The following is a 21,399-nucleotide window of genomic DNA, read 5'->3' as shown; positions in this document are numbered from 1 at the left end:
AGTTGTAAGCCAACTTTTTCACTCTCCTCTTTCACTTTCATCAAGAGGCTTTTGAGTTCCTCTTTACTTTCTGCCATAAGGGTGGTGTCATCTGCATATCTGAGGTGATTGATATTTCTCCCAACAATCTTGATTCCAGCTTGTGCTTCTTCCAGCCCAGTGTTTCTCATGATGTACTCTGCATATAAGTTAAATAAGCAGGGTGACAATATACCATCTTGATGTACTCCTTTTCCTATATTTTATGAAAAATAGCTTTACTACCCAAAACAAAGAACGTGAATAAGGATGGTACTATTTTCCATGTTTGCAATTTGTCTGATTTCTAGCTTAATAGGAAGCAGTTGGATTCTCATAACTGCTTCTACATTAACCTTTTGTAGTATCACACATTCTGTAATCTCTGGAAAACTAAACCATACACTTGTGAAAGAATAAGAGTGAAAAGGGTAGATACCATCTTAATATTATTATGAAAATAGTTTTGATGTTGGAGATTCATTAAAAGGTACTGGGGTCTCCCTAACAGAGTTTGAGAATTGTTAGATGAAAGATTTACTTTGTGATTGTAATTAGGTGATATATATTATATTGAAGCACACAATTCTCTGGATCCTGTTCTACATCTACATATATATTTTTATCCAAGACTTGGAAATTTTGCTTGAGGTTGGCAGGATAGAACCTGTATCAATTATTATTATAATGATATTTTTAATAGACTGCAAAAATAATAGCGGGACTCTATTTTGGCTGTTCAGTGGGGTTTTGCAGGACTCTATTTTGGTTGTTCAGTGGGGTTTGGTCCTCTCCTTTGATCTCACAGGTTATTTCCAACTCTAATTTCTAACTCTATAGTTCTCTAAATTTGCATATTATAAGCAATGACAGATTCATTTACTTTTTTTAAACAGCCTTGTTATTTTAGAACAGGTTTAGATTTACAGACAGTAAAGAATCCGCCTGCAATGCAGGAGACCCGAGTTTGATCCCTGGGTCCAGAAGATCCCCTGGAGAAGGGAATGGCTACCCACTCCAGTATTCATGCCTGGAGAATTCCTTGGACAGAGGAACTGGCAGGCTATAGTCCATGCGGTTGCAAAGGGTGGGACATGACTGAGTGACTAACACTTAGATTTACATAATCATTGCAATAATAGTCCAGAGTGTACTGCACAACCAGTCCCCTATGATAGTGTCTTACACCTGTAAGGCACATTTTGTCATATTAGTGATTAATGCATTACTGTTAACTAAAGTTCATAGTCTATTCTGATTTCCTTATCTCTTGTTTAGTGTCATTTGTCTGCTCCAAGATTCCATCTCGGGCACCACATTATGTTTAGTCATCATTCATCTTAGGTTCCATTTGATTGTGACAGTTTCTCAGACTTACCTCTGTTTTGATGACCTTGACAGTTTTGAGAAGTATTTTGTAGGTCAAGTATTTTGTAGGATGTCTCTCAACTGATTTGTCTTGATGTTTTTCTCATGGTTAAACTGGGTTATGGGTTTTGTGGAAGAAGACCACAGAGGCAACATGTCATTTGCATTACATCAAATAATGGGTACGTATTATCAAAATGATTTACAACTATTGGTGTTAACTTTGATCCCCAGGCTTGATGTACTATTTTTCATGGTCTTCACCATAAAGTTACTCTTTTCTTCTCCATTTCCATACTGTGCTCTTTGGGTTTTTTTTTAATATAAATTTATTTATTTTAATTGGAGGTTAATTGCTTTACAATATTGTATTGGTTTTGCCATACATCAACATGAATCCGCCACAGGTGCTCCTTGGAAGAAAGTCACTATGCACAGCCCATACTTAAGAAGTGGAGAGTTAGACTGCCAACTTGAGGGTGGAGTGGCTACATAAACTGTTCATAATTCTGCATGAGAGGTTTGTCTATTCTTTCCCATTTATTTATTCAATCATTTATATTTATATGTACTCACAGATATTTACTTTATACTTTGGTATATAATCCACTAGTACTTCATTTATTGTATAGCTCAAATTGTTCTAGCTTTGATCACTGGGGCTTGTCCAGTTGGCACCTGAATCCCCTTGACACACCACCATCATTGTGTGGTCGTTTTGTTGGTTGGTTGGTTGGTTGGTTTGCACTTCCTTCTTTCTCATGCTACACAGTGTTCCAGGCACAGCTGTGTGTGTCCTGCCCCAGTCCTAGAAGCATCAATTTCTCCAAAGAGCTTTGTTTCCTTTTGTTGAAGAACAGTATTGGAAACCAAGACACGAGTGAGAGGTGTACTTATTGCTCTTGGGGTGTCATTGCTTTTATGTGCTCTCAGCTGACAGAGCAAGAAGATATGTGTCTTAACCCACATACACACAGATATCTATAAATAAATCTATATGTAAACATCTGCATCTATATTAAACTAAACATTAGTTCATACCAATATCTCTAACTCTAATCCATTGCACATGGATCATTCTACACCCTTCTCCTCTTGTATTTGTTATATACTTGTAAAATTATTTTAACAGTGAAGGAATTTTGGAATGGAGGTATGAGTGGAAACAAAAGAATGAAAAGAGCCAGAACTCCAGTGACTAAGGTGAATTAAACATCCAAGAACCTGTACTCTATTGTTCATAGCCACAGTTATATACTGTCCACAGTAAAAGGCCTTATACAGAGTAAGCTTAAATCTTGTTACTATTCTACGAGTAACTCAGGTTACAGTTATATAGTATGTAACTTCCTTGTCTCTTGAAGTTTCTTATTGTTAAAGCAGGCAAATATAGCACTTTACTCACAGGAGTGTGAGGAGTAAATATTAACAAAAACAGCAAATTTAGAACACAGCCAGGATCAGAATTTATGACCAATTGTAACTATATACACTATTGGGTAAGCATATTATAATTTATACTTTACAGATGAAAAAAAGAGAGGCATAGGGATATTATAACCTGCTCAAAATCTCATAGTTAGTAAACTACAGACCCACTTTCTCATAAACTATGCCCTTTAAAGGGTTTCTGAACAGCTCTATACTTATATCTCTTTTTGTTACATTAAGATATAAAGTGACACTCTAAATCTAAAGGGAAGGCTAACTACTGAAAACACTCAAGGATGCTTTGAATATTCTCAATGTCTCTTATATGAATTCATTGTCACATGGATCATTCTAGCCCCTCCTCTTGTATTTACTATACTTGTACATCTAATGATCATCATTATCATTTCCCAAATTACCAACATTTTCATGCCAGGAAAGGACTCAGCTAGTGGAGTAGATGAGCCTACTCAATGCTCCTGTTGTCACCTTTAGCCAGTTGAGGCCAAGGTCACCTCCAATAAGGAGGTTAAAAGTTAGCTCTGCCTTATCTATACATGTGCCTTCTTGTTATAAGAAGACTTGCTTAGTGAAAGATTCCTGGAAGCTTTACTATTTCTTACCTGTCATGTGTGCTGGGGAATGTGACACCAGGTCAAGATTCACGGAATATGCAGTTGGTAAAAGAAGTGTCTTAGAAGTACAAAAGGAGGTGCTTTGTTGGACAGAACCTGTAGACATTTATCTACTCAAATCAAATCAATGACAATTTTACACTGTATATTTACTTGCTCCACTCCATATCTCTTCCCCTTTGAACACTATGACTCTAATTCTTTTGTCTTGCATAACCCTGTGGACGTCACTATTTGTTGAACTTACAGTTTCATTTTGAGCCCGGTGTCACCGCCAGGTAGATTCTGAAGAGGGAAGCAGCTACCTCGCTCTCCCCTTTCCTTATCACCATGTCGCCCCCGCTCCCCCCCTACCCATTTCTCTCTCTTAGCATCAGTTAGAAGATTTGAGGGAAATCATAAGTATCTTATAACATCATTTGACAAATACTCGTTTAGGACCTACTATGTCTCAGGGATTTTGCTAGTCACAAGATGCAGTATTGAGCCTGATACACATAGTCCTCATCCTCAGGGAGCCTGAAGACCACTGGAAAGTAACATCAGCTTGTATGAAGTGGGGGCTTCCTCTTGTCAGGCACTGGGCTCTCTGTGCACTCTTTCACACTGAAATCTCCTGGAGGCAGCTATTCCTACTGTCCTCATTCTGCAGGGGAGGAGACGAGGATTGCCCAAGGCCACACACCTAGGAATGGTGGCGCTGGGACTTGAGTGCAGGTCTGTCTGGTGTCACACGCTTAACCACACATCCATCTTCTCGCCTGCCTCTCTCTCTGTCTCTCTCTCACACACACACACAATCACCCTCAGGAAGCAGGACCTCAGAGTTTGGTGTGTTTGTGGCTGGATAAAAGCTCGTTTCCAACTTTGCTGCAGTTTCTACTGAATACTTTGATTTGCAAATATAAAGGACTCTCTGAAGCACAGCCTTAAACAAATTGTGGTAGACAGCTGGGAGAGGACAGGTGCAGACAGAAAAATGTGGCCGGATGCTCCAGGGGCGGGAGGAAGAGATGTGCAGTGAGGCGGCTGCAAGCAGAGGAAGCAGTGATAAACAGAGGTAAGCTGGATTGACAGATTAGACCACCTGGCTCCCAGACCACAGTGGAAGAAGGCCTTAAATACTCTAGCATGCCCTGTCTTTATCAGGTTATACAAATGCAACTAGATTATAAGTATGTTTTTCTTTGCCTATATTATTCAAGTGATTAGTCAAGTAAATTTAAAAATCCTCTTTCTTCCTGAAGAATGTCTGACATAATGAGGTAGAAAGACCTCAGCATTAAAAATAAGGAGACCTAAATTCTTGTCCAGATGAATGCCAATAGTCTAATTGTATGATCTTCTGCAAGTTACTTAACTTCTCCCATTCTAGCTACTCTTTCTTCTAATATAAGGAAATAGGACTACTGAACCTTAAGGGTTTTTGAAGTTCCTAACTGCTCTGATGCCATGATGTACCAAGAACCTACACTGTATCTACTGCATTAAACAGTTTAAGGTTCAGAGGCAATTAGCAAACATGTGTCTAGCCCTTTGGACTTGTGCTGTCCAGTACTGGAGCTGCCAGCCACATGTGGCTATGGAACATTTGTAATGTGATGGACCTATAATTCTGTCACTTTAATTAAATTTGAAATCAGAAAGTGGTGCTGTATTCAGTTACTAAAAACTTTTACATTTGAAACAAGGTAAGGATATGAGTCTTTTTTCAGTGGTTCCCTAAACTCAGTTGGTAAAGAATCTGTCTGCAATGCAGGAAACCCCAGTTTGATTTCTGGGTCAGGAAGATCCCCCGGAGAAGGGATAGGCTACCCACTCCAGTATTCTTGGGCTTCCCTGGTGGCTCAGTTGGTTAAGAATCTGCCTGCAATGTGGGAGACCTGGGTTTGATTTCTGGGTTGGGTAGATCCCCTGGAGAAGGGAACAGCTACCCACTCCATTATTCTTGCCTGGAGACTTCCATGGGCAGAGGAGCAAGGCAGGCTACAGTCCATGGGGTTACAAACAGTTGGACATGACTGAGCCACTTTCACTTTCTTTCAAATTTTGTACAATGTAAATACAGATCAAGTGTTTCTGATGAAAATTTAGGGTCTAAATTGAGATGTACATATAAAATACACCAGATTTAAGACAATATAAAAAAAGGATGCAAAGTATCTCCAGGAGATCTTCCCAACCCAGGGATCAAACTTGGATCTCCCGTGTTGCAGGCAGATACTTTACAGTCTGAGCCACCAGGAAGCCAAACCAAAATATCTCATTAATCATTTCTCATGTTGAAATGACAGATGATATTTTAGATATATGGGATTAGGTAAATGTATTACTAAAATTCATTTCATCTATTTTTACCTTTAATGTGATCATGCCCCTTCATAAATCACAGGCTTGTTATGGTGAAGGGGCTTGCATAACTCAGGGCAGCTACGAGCTATGGCTTGCAAGGCCACCCAAGATGGACGGGTCAGAGTGAAGAGTTCTGACAAAATGTAATCCACTGGAGGGGAAAATGGCAAACCACTCCAGTGTTCTTAACACAAGAATCCCATAAACAGTATGAAGGCGAAAAGATATGATACCAGAAGATGAACCCCCCAGGTCTGAAGGTGTCCAATATGCTACTGGGAAGAGTGGAGGGCAATTACTAATAGCTCCAGAAAGAAAGAACTGACTGGGAAAAGTGGAAATGATGCTCATTTGTAGATGTGTCTGGTGGTGAAAGTAAAGCTTGATGCTGGGCAAGATTCTCTTAGAAGAAATGGAGTAGCCCTCAGAGTCAACAGAAGAGTTCAAACTGCAGTACTTGGATACAATCTCAAAAATGACACAATGATCTCAGTTTGTTTCTGAGGCAAATCATTTAATATCACAGAAATCCAAGTCTATGCCCCAACCAGTAATTCTAAAGAAGCTGAAGTTGAACAGTTCTATGAAGAGCTACAACAACTTCTAGAACTAACACCAAAAAAAAATGTCCTTTTCATCATAGAGGACTGGAATGAAGAAGTAGGAAGTCAAGAGATATCCAGACTAACAGGCAAGTTTGGCCTTGGAATACAAAATGAAGAAGGGCAAAGGCTAACAGAGTTTTGTCACAAGAACATACTGCTCATAGAAAACACTCTCTTCTAACAACACAAGAGATGACTCTACACATGGACATCACCAGATGATCAGTACCAAAATCAGATTAATTATTCTTTGCAGCCAAAGATGTAGAAGCTCTATACAGTCAGCAAAAACAAGACCTGGAGCTCACTCTGGCTCAGATCATCAGCTCCTTATTGAAAAATTCAGGTTTAAATTGAAGAAAGTATGGAAAACCACTAGGTCACTCAGGTATCACCTAAATCAAATCCCTTATGATTATACAGTGGAGAAGATGAATAGATTCAAGGGATTAGTTCTGGTAGGCAGTGTTTCTGAAGAACTATGGATGGAGGTTTGTAAATTGTACAGGAGTCAGTGACCATCTCTAAAAAAAAGAAATGCAAGAAGGCAAAGTAGTTGTCTGAGGAGGCTTTATAAATAGCTGAGGAAAGATGAGAAGTGAAAGTCGAGGGAGAAAGGAAAAGATATACCCAACTGAAAGCAGAATTCTAGAGAATATCAGGGTGAGATAAGAAGGCCTTCTTAAATGAACAATGCAAAGACATAGAGAAAAATAATAGAATGGGAAACACTAGAGATCTCTTCAAGAAAATTGGAGATATCAAGGGAATATTTAATGCAAGGATAGGCACGAAAAATAACAGAAACAGTAAGGACCTAACAGAAGCAGAGGAGAGTAAGAAGAGGTGACAAGAATACACAGAAGAACTGTACAGAAAAGGTCTTCATGACCCTGATAACCACGATGGTGTGGTCACTCACCAAGAGCCGGATATCCTGGAAGGTGAAGTCAAGTAGGAAACATTACTGGGAACCAAGCTAGTGGAGGTGATGGAATTCCCCCTGAGCTATTTCAAATCCTAAAAGATGATGCTGTTAAAGAGCTGCACAAAATATGGCAGCAAATTCTGAAAACTCAGCAGTGGCCACAGGAAAGGTATTTTCATTCCAATCCCAAAGAAGGGCAATGCCAAAGAATGTTCAAAGTACCATACAGTTGCACTCATTTCACATGCTAGTAAGGTTATGCTCAAAATCCTTCAAGCTAGGCTTCAGTAGTATGTGAACTGAGAACTTCCAAACACATAATCCAGGTTTAGAAAAGGCAGAGGAACTAGAGATCAAATAGTCAACATTTGTTGGATCATAGAGAAAGCAAGGGAATTCCAGGTAAACATCTACTTCTGCTTCATTGATTATGCCAATGCCTTTGACTGTGTGGATCACAACAAACTGTAGAAAATTCTTAAAGTGATGGGAATACCAGACCACTTTACCTATCTCCTGAGAAATCTGTATGCAGGTCAAGAAGTAACAGTTAGAACCAAACATGGAACAATGGATGGGTTCAAAATTGGGAAAGGCTATATGTTGTCAACCTGTTTATTTAACTTACATGCAGAGTATATCATACTGACATGTGGTCAGCATGTGTTGACTGACCTGTGTGACTGGGGAGAGTCACTTTCCCTAGAGAGAATGTGGTGAGTGTGCTGGCATGATCAGAAAAGATCTCCATCCCTGGTCATTTCTTGGGTTCCCTTGGAGTGACTGAGGAGCACCACTGTGTTAGTTTTCTAGGGCTGCCATAACAAATACCATAGGCTTGTTGGCTTAAACAACAGAAATAAATTTTCTCACAGTTCTTGAGGCCAGAAGTCAATGGTTTAAGTTTCTTCTGAGGCCTCTCGCCTTGTTTTACAGATGACCACTTTCTGACTGTGTCCTCCAGTGGTTGTCCTTTAGTCTGTGTAATCTGTGTCATAATCCATTTTTCAAAAGTTTTTTTTTTTTTTTTGTAAATTGAGGTATAATTGACATTAGTTTCAGCTGTACAACGTAAGATTTGATATTTGTGTATATTGCCAAATGATCACCACAATAAATGTAGTTAACATCTGTCACTTTACATAGTTACAAAAAAAAAAAATCTTTTTCCAGTTATGGGAACTTTTAAGATATACTCTATTGGCAACTCTTAAATGTGCAATATAGTGTAATACGGTGACTATAGTCACCATGGCGTATATTACATCCCCATGACTTGTTTATTTTATAACTGTAAGCTTGTACCTTTTGACCCCTTCACCTTTTTCTCCTACTCTCCAGTCCCTGCCTCTGGCAATGATCAGTCTGTTTTCTGTATCTACAAACTTGGTGTGAGTATGTGTGTGTGTTGTTTTGTATTTAATTCCATGTGTCAGTGAGATAATACAGTATTTGTCTTTGTCTGTCTGACTTATTTCTGTTAGAATAATGCCCTCGATGTCCATTTATATTGGATAAATGGCAAGATTTCATCATTTTTATGGCTGAATCATATTCCATTGTGTGTGTGTGTATAATATTTTTTTCTTTATCCAGTCATCTATTGATGGACATTTAGGTTGTTTCTATATTTTCTCTATTTTGACTACTGTAAATAATACTGCAATGAACATGGACTGCATATACCTTTTCCACTTAATGTTTTCATTTTCTTCAGATAAATACCAGGAGGTGACATTTCTGGAACACAAGGCAGTTCTGTTTTTAATTTTCAAGGGAACCCCCATAGTTCCATCACCAATTTACATTCCCATATACAGGGTACAAGTGTTCCTTTTTCTCCCCATTCTTACCAACATTTTTTTTTTTTTTATAATAAGTATTCTGAGAAGTGTGAGGTGATATTGCATTATGGTTTTTATTTGTATTTACCTGATGATCAGTGACGTTGAGTATGTTTTTCAAGTACATGTTGGCCGTCTGTATGTCTTCTTTGGAAAAGTGTATATTCAGATTGCCCATTTTTAAATCAGATTGGGGTTTTTTTTTGCTATTGAGTTCTATGAGTTCTTTATGTGTTTTGGATATTAACCCCTTATCAGATACATGATTTGAAAACATTTTTCCCATTCAGTAGGCTGCCTTTTCATTTTTGCTGAGGTGTAATCTTCTCATCTTGGATTCTGGCCCACCTGTATGCTCTAGCCTACATGCTCAGTCACTTAGTTGTGTTCAACTCTGTCACCCAATGGACTATAAAGGCCCTATCTCCAGTGTCACATTCTGAGGTACTGGGGGCTAGGACCTCAACGCATCAATTTGGTGGAAACACATTCAGCCTATAACAATCACCATCTCTGGTCAGTGTGTGGTGTTCAAGGATCAGTTTATGGAACTGTGTGGTCAGCGGCAGTGACCACAGAATGACCAGGAGGTCACATGGGGATTTCCCACTCAAGGAATGAAGGCAAGGACATGCACCTTTGACATGACTATGAATGACTTTAGTAAATAAGGTAGGATGAAAGGGTGTTTTGACTCCTGAGTTTTACTGCAGAATCACAGATGGTACAGCCTGTTCCTCAATACCAGGAATTTCTTGTTACTTGTACCACAGAGCCTGAGACCAAGTAAGCATAGCTGAATGCTCTTGATATAAGATGATTCAGCAGGTAAAGAATCTGACTGCAATGCAGGAGACATAGGAGACATGGGTTCAATCCCTGAGTTGGAAAGATCCCCTGGAGAAGAAAATGACAACCGTCTTCAGTATTCTTGCTTGGAGAATCCCATGGACAGAGAAACCTGGTGGGCTACAGTCCACAGGGTTGCAAAGACTCAGACACGACTGAGCAACTAAGCACACAAGTGCCAGCTGGCAAATCTGACCCCAGGAGCAAGGATTAACAATCTATTGAGGGACATAAGAGAAACACAAGGAACAAGTATAAGTCCTGCACCTAGGAACAGAGGGCAAAGAGATGATCAGGCTGGGAGTAGAAAGCAGAAATCAGTAAAGATTTGTGATTTCTGGAGGGTGTAACTTCTTCAAGTTGGAAATTTATGAATAAGTGCTGATGAGGAAGATGGTGAAAAGCTGGAGCCTAGGCAGAGGTAGGAAAAAACAAGACATGAAAAGACTTACCAGCCTAGCAGGGATTGGTTAGAGCAGAGGGCTTGTGATCACAAGCAAGTTTGGTTTAAAGCAGTGATGGGAGAGGGAAAGGTCTGCAGTGTAAAGGGATGTGGTTAGATGGGATTTAGTGACAGAAGGGAAGATAGACTGTGAGGAGACTGCTAAGAGCTGGCTATTGATCAAATGTTGACACTGAGGAGGTCCAGAATTAAACACACACACACACACCCACACACACACACACACACACACAAGCATAGACAAAACAGAAATCACCACCATACTGCAGGCATGAGATTTCTGTAGGTTACTGGCCCAGTGCTAAACCTTCTAGGAACTGCCCCGTGTTCCTAAAAGAAAAGATGGAAACAACAGTCTCACTGCTTTTTTATTCTTAGATAACGATAGCTGAAAAATCCATTTCAGCATGCAGCTTTATTTTTTGTCCATCTTAACTTTAGGCTTGTCAGTCCAATTGTTAGCAACAAGAAAGTAGATAGATGAAGGCAATATTCTCCAAGTGACAAGGTTTAGGGAATAGACACATTAAACTGGGATGAGTCAGTTAAGTAACAAGAAGACTTTTGTGAGTCATTTTATGTACTTATCTTGGGAAAAAATACAATATGGAAGAGGAAATGGATGGCTTGATGGGAATTTGCTTGGAGAAGTCTGTTAAAACACGATTCCCCTCCCCATATATGTTCCCAATGTTGTTGTTGTTCAGTCACTAAGTTGTGAACTCTTTACAAGCTAATGGACTGTAGCCTTCGGGGCTCCTCTATCCATGGGATTTCCCAGGCAAGAATACTGGATTGGGTTGCCATTTGCTTTTCCAGAGGATCTTTCCAGACCAGGGATCAAACCTGTCTCTTCAGCATTGACAAGCAGACTCTTTACCACTGAGCCACCAGGTTAGCCCTATTTTTCCAATAGTCTTATACAATTATTAAAATAGCCTTCAACTGTGTCTTCCACGAGACTTGCAAATTTTTCTTTCTCTTGAATATATAACATACCCTGAGTAGCTTGCTGAGGGGCTTTCATCTTCTCACTTAGCACCCTAAATGCATAAACAGTCATTCATCTTATTTGGACTCTCCTTACACTGACTTCCGGAGAAGGCAATGGCACCCCACTCCAGTACTCTTGCCTGGAAAAATCCCATGGACAGAGGAGCCTGGTAGGCTGCGGTCCAAGAGGTCGCTAAGAGTCGGACACGACTGAGCTACTTCACTTTCAGTTTTCATGTTCATGCACTGGAGAAGGAAATGGCAACCCACTCCAGTGCTCTTGCCTGGAGACTCCCAGGGCCGGGGGAGCCTGGTGGGCTGCCGTCTATGGGGTCGCTAAGAGTCGGACACGACTGAAGTGACTTAGCAGCAGCAGCAGCTACACTGACTTCAGCCACGCCTCAGAAGACCTCAATTCGCTGGAGCGGACTTGAGAGGTGGAGCCCAAGTTCCATAAATCCCCAAGCGATGTTGATGCTTGCCAAGTTATAGCAAACTGGAGTCTCCACTGGCCGAGTGTGTTCAGGTGATAAGGAAGATGACTGGGAACAGTCTGAAAACAGGCACAGAAGTTTGGGAATGAGTCCGAAGCAGCGACTAATTTTGCTTCTTCCCGGTCCCTAGTCTGCAGATACTCAGTCCTAGTGGCTTGACCACTCTGAAGGCCGGGATGCACTCGGTTGGAGTTACAGCCGTTGCGCGGTCAAGCTACTGCCCACCTCACTCTTCTCTCGCCGTCATTGCTGGAGCGCCCCACCTGCTGTGCAGCTCCGCCTAGCCTCCTACGGCCGGCGCCTGCCGCACCCCCTCACCGCTGAGCCCTGCCCCGCAGCACGCGCTGTAGGCCGGCGCTCCGCCCCTCCCGTCACGTGACAGCCCAGCCCTCCGCGCGCGCTCGGATTGGTTCTCGGGACCCAGGGGGTGGGTTCTAGCCTACAGCCCTGCCCCGCAACGGGGCTGCAGTTTTCAAACCTCAACTGTACGCTCCCGTCACCGTCTTCGCCGCCGTAGTCGGGAGCCACCTCACTGGGGAGGTCAGGTCACAACTGTTGGCCGTTGTCCGGAAGGGTAAAAGTGGGTCCTGCCACGCTCGGAGCTGCGCGGCACCTCAAAGGGCTAGAGCTGGAGAACGTGTCCTGTCGTGGCCACCTGTGTGGGGCGGGATTGGAGCCCCCTTGGAGGGGGCAGCCCCGGGAGAACCTGCTGCGGCCCGAGCGGTCAGTGTCTTCCGCCTCGCGCGTCCTCAGTCCTGCTGGGTTTGGCGGGTAGGCTCGGGGCTGCGACTCCAAACCCCTAAAGCAGCCCCCTTTACGGGTGGAACGGAGACCCAGAAGGTGGGAGGGGTCCCGAGGAGGGATGCCGGCAGTGTGGGCGGATCCGGGGTCGGCTCAGACCTCCGGCCTGGGGAAGATGGGCTCAGACACCGTCGTCCCCGGTGGCCCGACTGCTCCGGACCCCTTGCCGCATTCCGGCTGGAGTCCTGCTTCTCTGGTTCCTTTGGGTGCGGCGCTCGGGGTGGCGGCTGGACCTCCCAGTACCTTTCTCAGCCGGGTCCGTGTGTGTGTGCGTGTGTGTTTGTGTGTGTGTGGCCCGGTCACTCCCCGGGTCGCATTCCTCGGGACACCCTTCGCCACCGGCTCGTTCGCGTCCTTTCCACGTCGCGTCGTCGTGGTGCCTTCAGGTCCCACCCAAGTTCACAGCTGGGGTGTGGGGCCCAGAACATGTTCACATCTGAACTCATGGACCCGTCCTGCTCACAGCTGCCTTTCGTCGGAAGAAAGTTTGTGCTCATCTTCTGGGACATTTTCAGTTACTACTTATGAACAGATTTTTTTTAAGTCAGTGAATAGAGAAGTCGAGTTGCAGTTGTTTCCGTGATTTCCTGCGATCTGGTTTTATTTTGACGCCGTGTAATACAACTGCGTGACGGCTACGGTTTTGACATTTACTCAACTCTTTATGTAGGGAAAACGCTTCATTTGAATTCCCTTAGAGACGAAGCTGAAAGAGACTGTGGGCGGCTAGTAGCTGATGTTAGTTCTTCCTCTGGCTGTGATGGGACAGAGGCCCTCCAACATCAATCTGCAAATGGAAATTAAGGAAAAGAAAACATTTTAAAGCCACATACTGATAAGATTTCAATTATATTAGGTCTGTGTGTCACATTCGCTGATTGTTTTGCCAGCGTGTAATGTTTACATCTCTGGACTGATGATATGCAGTGATGTGTGATACATTGATTGCCCCTTTAGGTTCTCAAGAGTTTGAGAATGTGTGCCTTGAGACACACATGGTCTACTGAGATGTCTGGGCAAGTGGCAGCATATATAACCTGGCATTTTAGCCTGGGCACACAATCTTATTAAAAGATGATAAACCTACTTTGTCATTGATTCACCACTGGTTTTATAGTAAATTGTTCAGAAGTAGTTTTCAGCAACTTCCAAAGTGTTTGTTTTACAAATATTAAACCACATGCCCATAAAATGCTGTGTGTTTGAAAAAGTTGGTCCACAGAAGCAGTGTCCTAGTTTAAAACTCCTCTTCTTTCCCCTTCATCCTCCTCTGAGCAGATGTTCAGTTTTTAATTTTTTTTTCTGTTTTAATAGCTGAAGTTATTTATAGCTGCTTTATTCTTGAGGTACCTATCATACATTTTACATCACTTTTCTAAAATATGGGCTTGAAATTAAGATGAGCTATATATACGTGGCAATATATTCAAGTTTTAAAAGTAAAAATTGTGTTATCAAAGTCCTTTCATTTTTGTGTGTGGACAGAATAGTTGTAGATTCTCTTGAGCTCATTGAAAACTGAATTACCGGTTGGCTAAGATACAATCTGGCTTCCCTCATAGCTCAGTTGGTAAAGAATCCACCTGCAATGCAGGAGACTCTGGTTCGATTCCTGGGTAGGGAAGATCCCCTGGAAAAGGGATAGTCTACTCACTCCAGTATTCTTAGGCTTCCCTCGTGACTCAGCTGGTAAAGAATCTGTCCACAGTGCGGGAGACTTGGGTTCAATTCCTCAGTTGGGAAGATCCCCTGGAGAAGGGAAAGGCAACCACTCCAGGATCCTGGCCTGGAGAATTCCATGGACTGTGTAGTCCATGGGGAGACAAAGAGTCAGATGCAACTGAGCAACTTTCACTTAAGATAGAATCAGTTTTCAGGAAAGTTGAGACTTGACTAATTGATCACTGTGTCAGAATATTAATAGCAAAGCTGAAGAAGATACAGGCATTTGATGGCATGTTTCCAGTCAAACAATTCTATCTTTAAACTTGCACTGAGAGTTTTTTTTACTAGTGTTAAGTAAACATTTAAATACGTTTTAAATGCTTGGTTTTTGAAGCTGTTTGATAATTATAAGAGAGAATTTCCTTATCAAAATTTCCCTGTTTTTACTTAGAGACCCAATTTTAAATGCAGGAATCAAGGACATCCATTGCTGACACTTTCACTTAATCCTAAAATTGTCTTGCAATTGCATGTATACTATATTGCAGTGCGTATTGGCAGCTAAGTAGGACAGTGCTACTAGATTTATTGCTTTTAAAGGATTTTGGTTTTTTTTTTTTTTTAGGAATTCTTTGTGTTCTGTGAGTATTGGTTGTGTCAAAAACATTAACAATCATTTATGTACTTACTTTCCACTTGTGAAAACTAAATGTTTTAGTTATTTTAGTTTTTTACAATTTTGATGACAAAATTCAGTGATTTTAAGTATTTTGTATTCTATGAAGGACTTTTATCAAAGGATTTCTTTGACTATTTCAGTTAACAAATGTGTGTAAGAATTAAGTTACATGTTTTTACATAAATATGTTGTGACAAATGTAATTGTCAGGGCATGCTTTATGAACTTCTGATTGTTTTTATTTATTTATTTATCATTTTCCCCCAAAATACATGTAACCATGAACTTCAGGACCACTCTAAACATCTAAACTAGTGAGTTTCTTTTCATTTATATGCAGCATGTGTTGTGGCGTCCTAGACCCTTTGCAACTTCTTTAAAAGAGCAAATAGTTAATATTTTTAGCATTTAAAAATTTTAATATTAACAGTGAAATGATAGTTTCATCTTTAATCCTAGGATCATATTTCATTTTGCATTGTAATACTTACTGAATAAACAGTACTTCAGAGATGCTATAAGTAAACAGTACTTTATTTTGCAACAGAAACTTAATTTTCCATCTGATGAATGAAAAGCACTGTATGTTTGTTGGCCCACTATATTTCCGTTCTCAACATCTTTTCATCCTGGTTCACAATTATAGGGTTTAACTCTCCTTCTGAAGGTGGAAGAGACAGCACCTGGCCTTACTGAAGTGACACAGAATCAGGTCTAAGGTCATTACCTGGGACTTTAGCCCTTGGATAGTGTTTACTAGACTGGTTAGACTAGAGGCAGTTAGCTGGCTTCTTGTTGTGATTTTTCAAAGGATTAAATTCTTGGATTATACTTTCTATTCAGTCTTTAAAAAAAAAACAAACCGATGAACCTGTTAGTAGAATACGTAGAAGGAATGGTCTCTTCCGTGAAACTGAAAATCATCATCGTCCCTTTCCCTACACCAATGCCTTTGCTTCTAATCAATGACTAATTAGAAATGGATCCTTCTGCCACACTAGCAGAAAGTTCTTTATTTTGATGGATTCCAGACAAATAAATCTCCAGTTCCTCTGTTTCATAGGGAAAACTTGGTAGCTGTAAATGCTCATGCAGAAAGAAAAAGTTTTTTTTCCCTGTAATCTTGTGCCTTGCTTTGCTTTCCATTGCCTTTCAGATTTCTTCATGAGGATCTTAATTTATCCTCATGATCCAGGACAAGTATCTGGATTTCCTGATTGAAATAGCTCTTAAAATATTGATGTTCTTAGCTGAAGTAGGGCTATAACAACATGTGGCTGCCTAGTCTGGAAAGATAGGTAAATGCAAAATAAATGATCTGTTGGTATTATATTGCAATACATAATATAATAATTTTATCCATGTTTCCAGACTTCATGGCTGTCCTGTTTAAAACTGAAGTTCTCTGATAGCAATTTAAAATATTTCTTATTTTATTTAGCCAAATATTGAATTAAGCAGAGATTAGCTGCATTTGAAGCCCCAATATTATAATTTCAAGATAGATCTCAAATTCTGCTAAACCCTCAAAGACATGAGATGTACCTAAAAATTCTTCTTGCTGTATCTCTTAATTCTTAAGAAATATTAAGTTAATATTAACTTAATATTCCATATTAAGTTCAGTTCATTGGACATTTTAAAAAATTCCTACCAGGTGCCAGACACCATGCTGGGAGTTTAGCCATGAAAGCAAATGGTTGCTATCCTTTAGACACTAAATATAATTGCAGTCTAACATGTTACATGTTGAGGTAAAGAGGTATGTCAAGGGTCCTCCTGTTTGGAGCATAAAGGACAGGCATTAAAGACAACCTGTGAATTTTAGGCAAAGCTTCCTGGGGGAGATGACAATCTTTGTTGAGTTAAGATTAAATAAAAAGTTAACCATTTAAGGAAAGGTAGAAAGGATGTTCAGACAGAAAAGTGTAACAGAGATGTGGAGGCAAAATATGAGATACAAGTGTGGCAGGAAATGATACAAGCTGGCAATGAAGGGTTTTGTGTGTCTTGGTGTAAGGGCTTGAACTAGGTACCAGGGAGCTAATGCAGGGATCAAAGCAGACAATTTTATTTTTTAGATGTTTTTATTTATTGTCATATGATGTGTTAGATTTTATGAAATATTTTTATAAGATAACTTTGACGTGAATATTATGATGAGCATGTTTAAATAGAGCTATTTAGAGGTTTATAAGGTGGTTTTTCTTTGTTTGTTTTTTTTTTTTAGTTTTACTATTGATCGCATCATATTTGCTTTCTCCCTTCTAGTAAACTTAGGTCCAGATCAAGCCTAACATTTTCCCTCTTCCTCCCTTCACTGATCCCATCTGAATTCTTGTTGTAATTATTGTAATGAGAGTTAATGAAGAAAAAAATCTCTGCAGATAAACTTGAGATTCCATTATTCCTAGCAGTACTGTGTAACTGGAAGCTTTATTGTACCTTGCCTTGTTCTATTATCCTCTTACTGTTTTTAGTGCTTGATTATAATTGTGTACCTACTCACACATACACATTTTGCCTACTAAGTCCCTTGAGATTTTTTTTTTTAATGTAGCCTAATAAAGTGTTATGGGCTTCCCATGTGGCTCTAGTGGTAAAGAACCCACTTGCTAATGCAGGAGATGTAAGAAACAGGAGTTCGATTCCCGAGTCAGGAAGATTCCCTGGAGGAGGGCATGGCAGCCCTCTCCAGTATTCTTGCCTGGAGAATCCTATGGACAGAAGAGCCTGGTGGGCTACTTCTGTAGCCTGGTTGCAAAGAGTGGGACATGACTGAAACAACTTAGCACAAGGCAATGGCACCCCACTCCAGTACTCTTGCCTGGAAAATCCCATGGACGGAGGAGTCTGGTAGGCTGCAGTCCATGGGATCGCTAAGAGTCGGACACGACTGAGCGACTTCACTTTCACTTTCCACTTTCATGCATTGGAAAAGGAAATATTCTTGCCTGGAGAATCCCAGAGACAGGGGAGCCTGGTGGGCTGCCGTCTATGGGGTCGCACAGAGTCGGACACGACTGAAGCAACTTAGCAACAGCAGCATGGAGTAAAGTTCTTTAAAGTGATACCTTGGTAATTTGGGCTTCCCTGGTGTCTCAGACGATAAAGAATCTGCCTGCAATGCCGGAGACACCAGTTCAATCCATGGGTTGGAAAGATCCCTTGGAGAAGGCAGTGGCAACCCACTCCAGTACTCTTGCCTGGAAAATCCCATGGACAGAGGAGCCTGGTAGGCTGCAGTCCATGGGGTCGCTAAGAGTCGGACACGACTGAGCGACTTCACTTTCACTTTTCACTTTCACGCATTGGAGAAGGAAATGGCAACCCACTCCAGTGTTCTTGCCTGGAGAATCCCAGGGATGGGGGAGCCTAGTGGGCTGCTGTCTATGGGGTTGCACAGAGTTGGACATGACTGAAGTGACTTAGTAGCAGCAGCAGAGTAACTAGCACAGATTATTGGTAATTTAGAATCGGTTATAGGTCTGTGAATTATGGTAGAATGCAAGAAAAGGTCGATGATTGCTTGTTGGAGTTAAAGAGAATTTGATGAGAAATTTAGGAAGATGCAAGACAGAAAATTAACTGATAACCTTCATGTACCCAAGAATTAAATCTTACGTATAGGATAGCATGGTGTTTGTGGAGGGATTGGTGGACAAATGTGACATTCTTGCTCTGTTATATACAAAATTGGCCAAAGGATAGGAAATAGAAAAATATCTAGGCTGTGGCAGCTGGTGCAAGTGCTGTAAATAGAATGAAGATATGACTTATGGCATGCTGTATGGATCCCTAAAGCAGTTTGTAATATAGGTGTATTAGCAGTCTGTAGGTAAGTTTAAAGTCTAACCTTCAGAAATGTGTCTTTCCTTTTTTCGGGGACATAGCTTGTGTTTCCAGCATGTTCAGAGCCAGAGTGAAATGTAACACAATTCAAAAAAATGATTTTTATACCAGCATGTGTTTTAAAAACTGCCGATTGTCCAGTGCTGCTTTCAGCTGCATTTATAGCCATACAAATATACAAATATCTATAGGCCATTCATCCATTGTGATGACCAACAGTACATGTGAGGGGAAAAGACTAAGCATACTCCAATGTCTAGTATTAGTTAATGCTGTTAAGTAGCTTGATTATTAGGCCATGTTTATATTACCACGATTTATTCCAGTCCTAAAAAAAACTAGCTTTTATTTTCCTTCTAATAACTAAGTAGGTACTATAAAACTTAATACCTGTTAGTATAGTATTTAAATATCACACTTTGGATTTTTTTTTTTAGAGGGATCCTGAAGTGAATTTGAATTTTCACAAGTAATATAATAGTAAAGGCATATATCTTAAGGTTACAAATTATTATTTATTATATAGAACTTTGACATTAATTCAGAATTTATAAAATTGTTTTTCCTGGGTGGTACTAAACAGGGTATTGATTCTTGCTTAGTATTTACCCTAAATGCCTGTATGGTCTTTGCATAAGAATGGACCTGTTACTTGCATAATGAACACCATCTGCTCTAAATAAATGCAGAGAAAACATTGAGGCCTTAAAAAATCAGAACAATAATGGCTCATGTACTTTCAGCCAAGTAAACCCTTAATGTGTAAAGAGATATGTTTTACTGTTGCACATGGGTTAATTTCTGCATGTAGTCACAGCCATCTTTTTTAGCCAAAGGCATTTGTTAGTTTTTTGTCTATACTAGCTTGATATAGATAACTTAAACAAAGGAGAGTATAAATACTGCCATAATTTCACAATCCAAGGATAACCACTGTTAATATATTGTCATAGTTTCCTGTATTTTCATCTATTTGCTTTTATATTATTTAAAACATATTTGAAAATTATATATAGCAAACATATATACTTATAACAAAATTAACATACTATATATAAAGTTTTGTCTTCCTTTTTTCATTATATGAGTTAAAATATTTGAAAGCACAATTTTTATTAGGTATGTAATATCCTGTTATTTAGGTATATTTAACCATTTCCTTATTGTTAAACTTTCGGATGCATTCACTCTGAAAGCTTTTTGGTTTTTTTCCACTATTATAAATCATGCTTAATTAAGCATGTCTTTGACAACATCTAAGATTCATATTGATTCTTTTGAAACTTGAGAACAGAAAATAATTATAAAATATATCTCTGTTTTACTAGATTCTTATGAATAGATTGCTTTTTAGCTGATGCATTACAGCATAAGATAAACATCATAGATTCTAGAATCTAGATGAGGTGAACATCTTAGAATCAAGAGCCTATACTCTGTCTCCATGGGTAAATTTGCTGTGTTCTTGTGCTTATGATTCCTAAGGCCTGATATGGAACAGTGTTGGGAATGTAGGCCAATTTGTATCTTTGATACAGGTATATCCCCTCTTTCTGTATATATGCTAATAACATAAATATTATCATAAGCATACAAATCTATAGACTTTTAAATTTAGGGAAAAAATCTTAAAGCCCAAGAATGACCTGAAGAAAAAAACACTAAGCATAGAAATTGGTAACCATATTGATTTTTCAGAGAGGAATATGTGAACAGTGAAACTGAGTGCCATCAGAACTAAAGTATATAAATAGTTCATCAAAACAATAAAAAAGACAGATTTTAAGAACTAGTTTAATCTAACTTGGGGTGAGAGTTTTGTACATGGAAATAGGGTACAGCTATTCAACAGTGGCAGGGACTGTCACTGGAGAAGATCTTTCAGAGAGTATTAACAGGATTTGTTTATTGAACTCCATGATGTGCTTTCACGACTAGCACTGTACCAGTATCATTCTTCATGAGTTTGTATTTTAATTTTTATTATTTAGAGCACTGCAAGATAGATTCTATGATTCATCCATACTTTAGGGGCAGCAGAATTGCAGCTTTCCTCGCTAGTAATCAGGAGAAATGCAAAGTAAATCACAAAACTGTCTGAATGGGGCATATGTTGGCAAGGAAATGATAAGTTCTCCTACCCAGGGCTAGCGGGGTGAAAAGAAGGGACCAACTCTGTCTGTGATTAATCATTTATTTTTAATTTAAACAAAATAATAAGATTGAAACCCCCAAGTGTTTGTTATATTTGTATCCCTTCCGACACATTTGAAATACTACTTTCTTTTTAAAAGTAGCTGTATTACTTTGCTAGGCTGCTGTAACAAAATACTGTAGATAGGGTGACTTAAGCAACTGAAATTAATTTTCTTACAATTCTGGAGAATAGAATTTTGAGATCAAGGTGTCAGCAGGCTTGGCT

General features: G+C 39.9%; 1 protein-coding gene across 4 annotated transcripts in view; it reads left to right on the top strand.

Annotated features, from left to right (window-relative positions):
- The window catches only part of STK17B (serine/threonine kinase 17b), a 44,268-nt gene that overhangs the window by 1,685 nt on the left and 21,184 nt on the right, over window positions 1–21,399 (top strand). For 2 of the 4 annotated variants that reach the window (XM_010860864.1, XM_010860865.1), the window contains exon 1: window positions 12,431–12,703. The exons of 1 other annotated variant lie outside the window; for it this stretch is intronic. The gene's annotated coding sequence lies outside the window, so the exon portion shown is untranslated. Of the gene's footprint in view, window positions 1–4,409; window positions 4,513–12,430; window positions 12,704–21,399 lie in introns of those variants that run through there. One more of the 4 variants, XM_010860866.1, reaches the window with a different exon arrangement.

This window comes from Bison bison, unplaced genomic scaffold, assembly GCF_000754665.1.
Source record: "Bison bison bison isolate TAMUID 2011002044 unplaced genomic scaffold, Bison_UMD1.0 scf7180017864471, whole genome shotgun sequence".
Lineage (NCBI taxonomy): Eukaryota > Metazoa > Chordata > Mammalia > Artiodactyla > Bovidae > Bison > Bison bison.
This window is presented reverse-complemented; position numbering and strand designations above follow the sequence as displayed.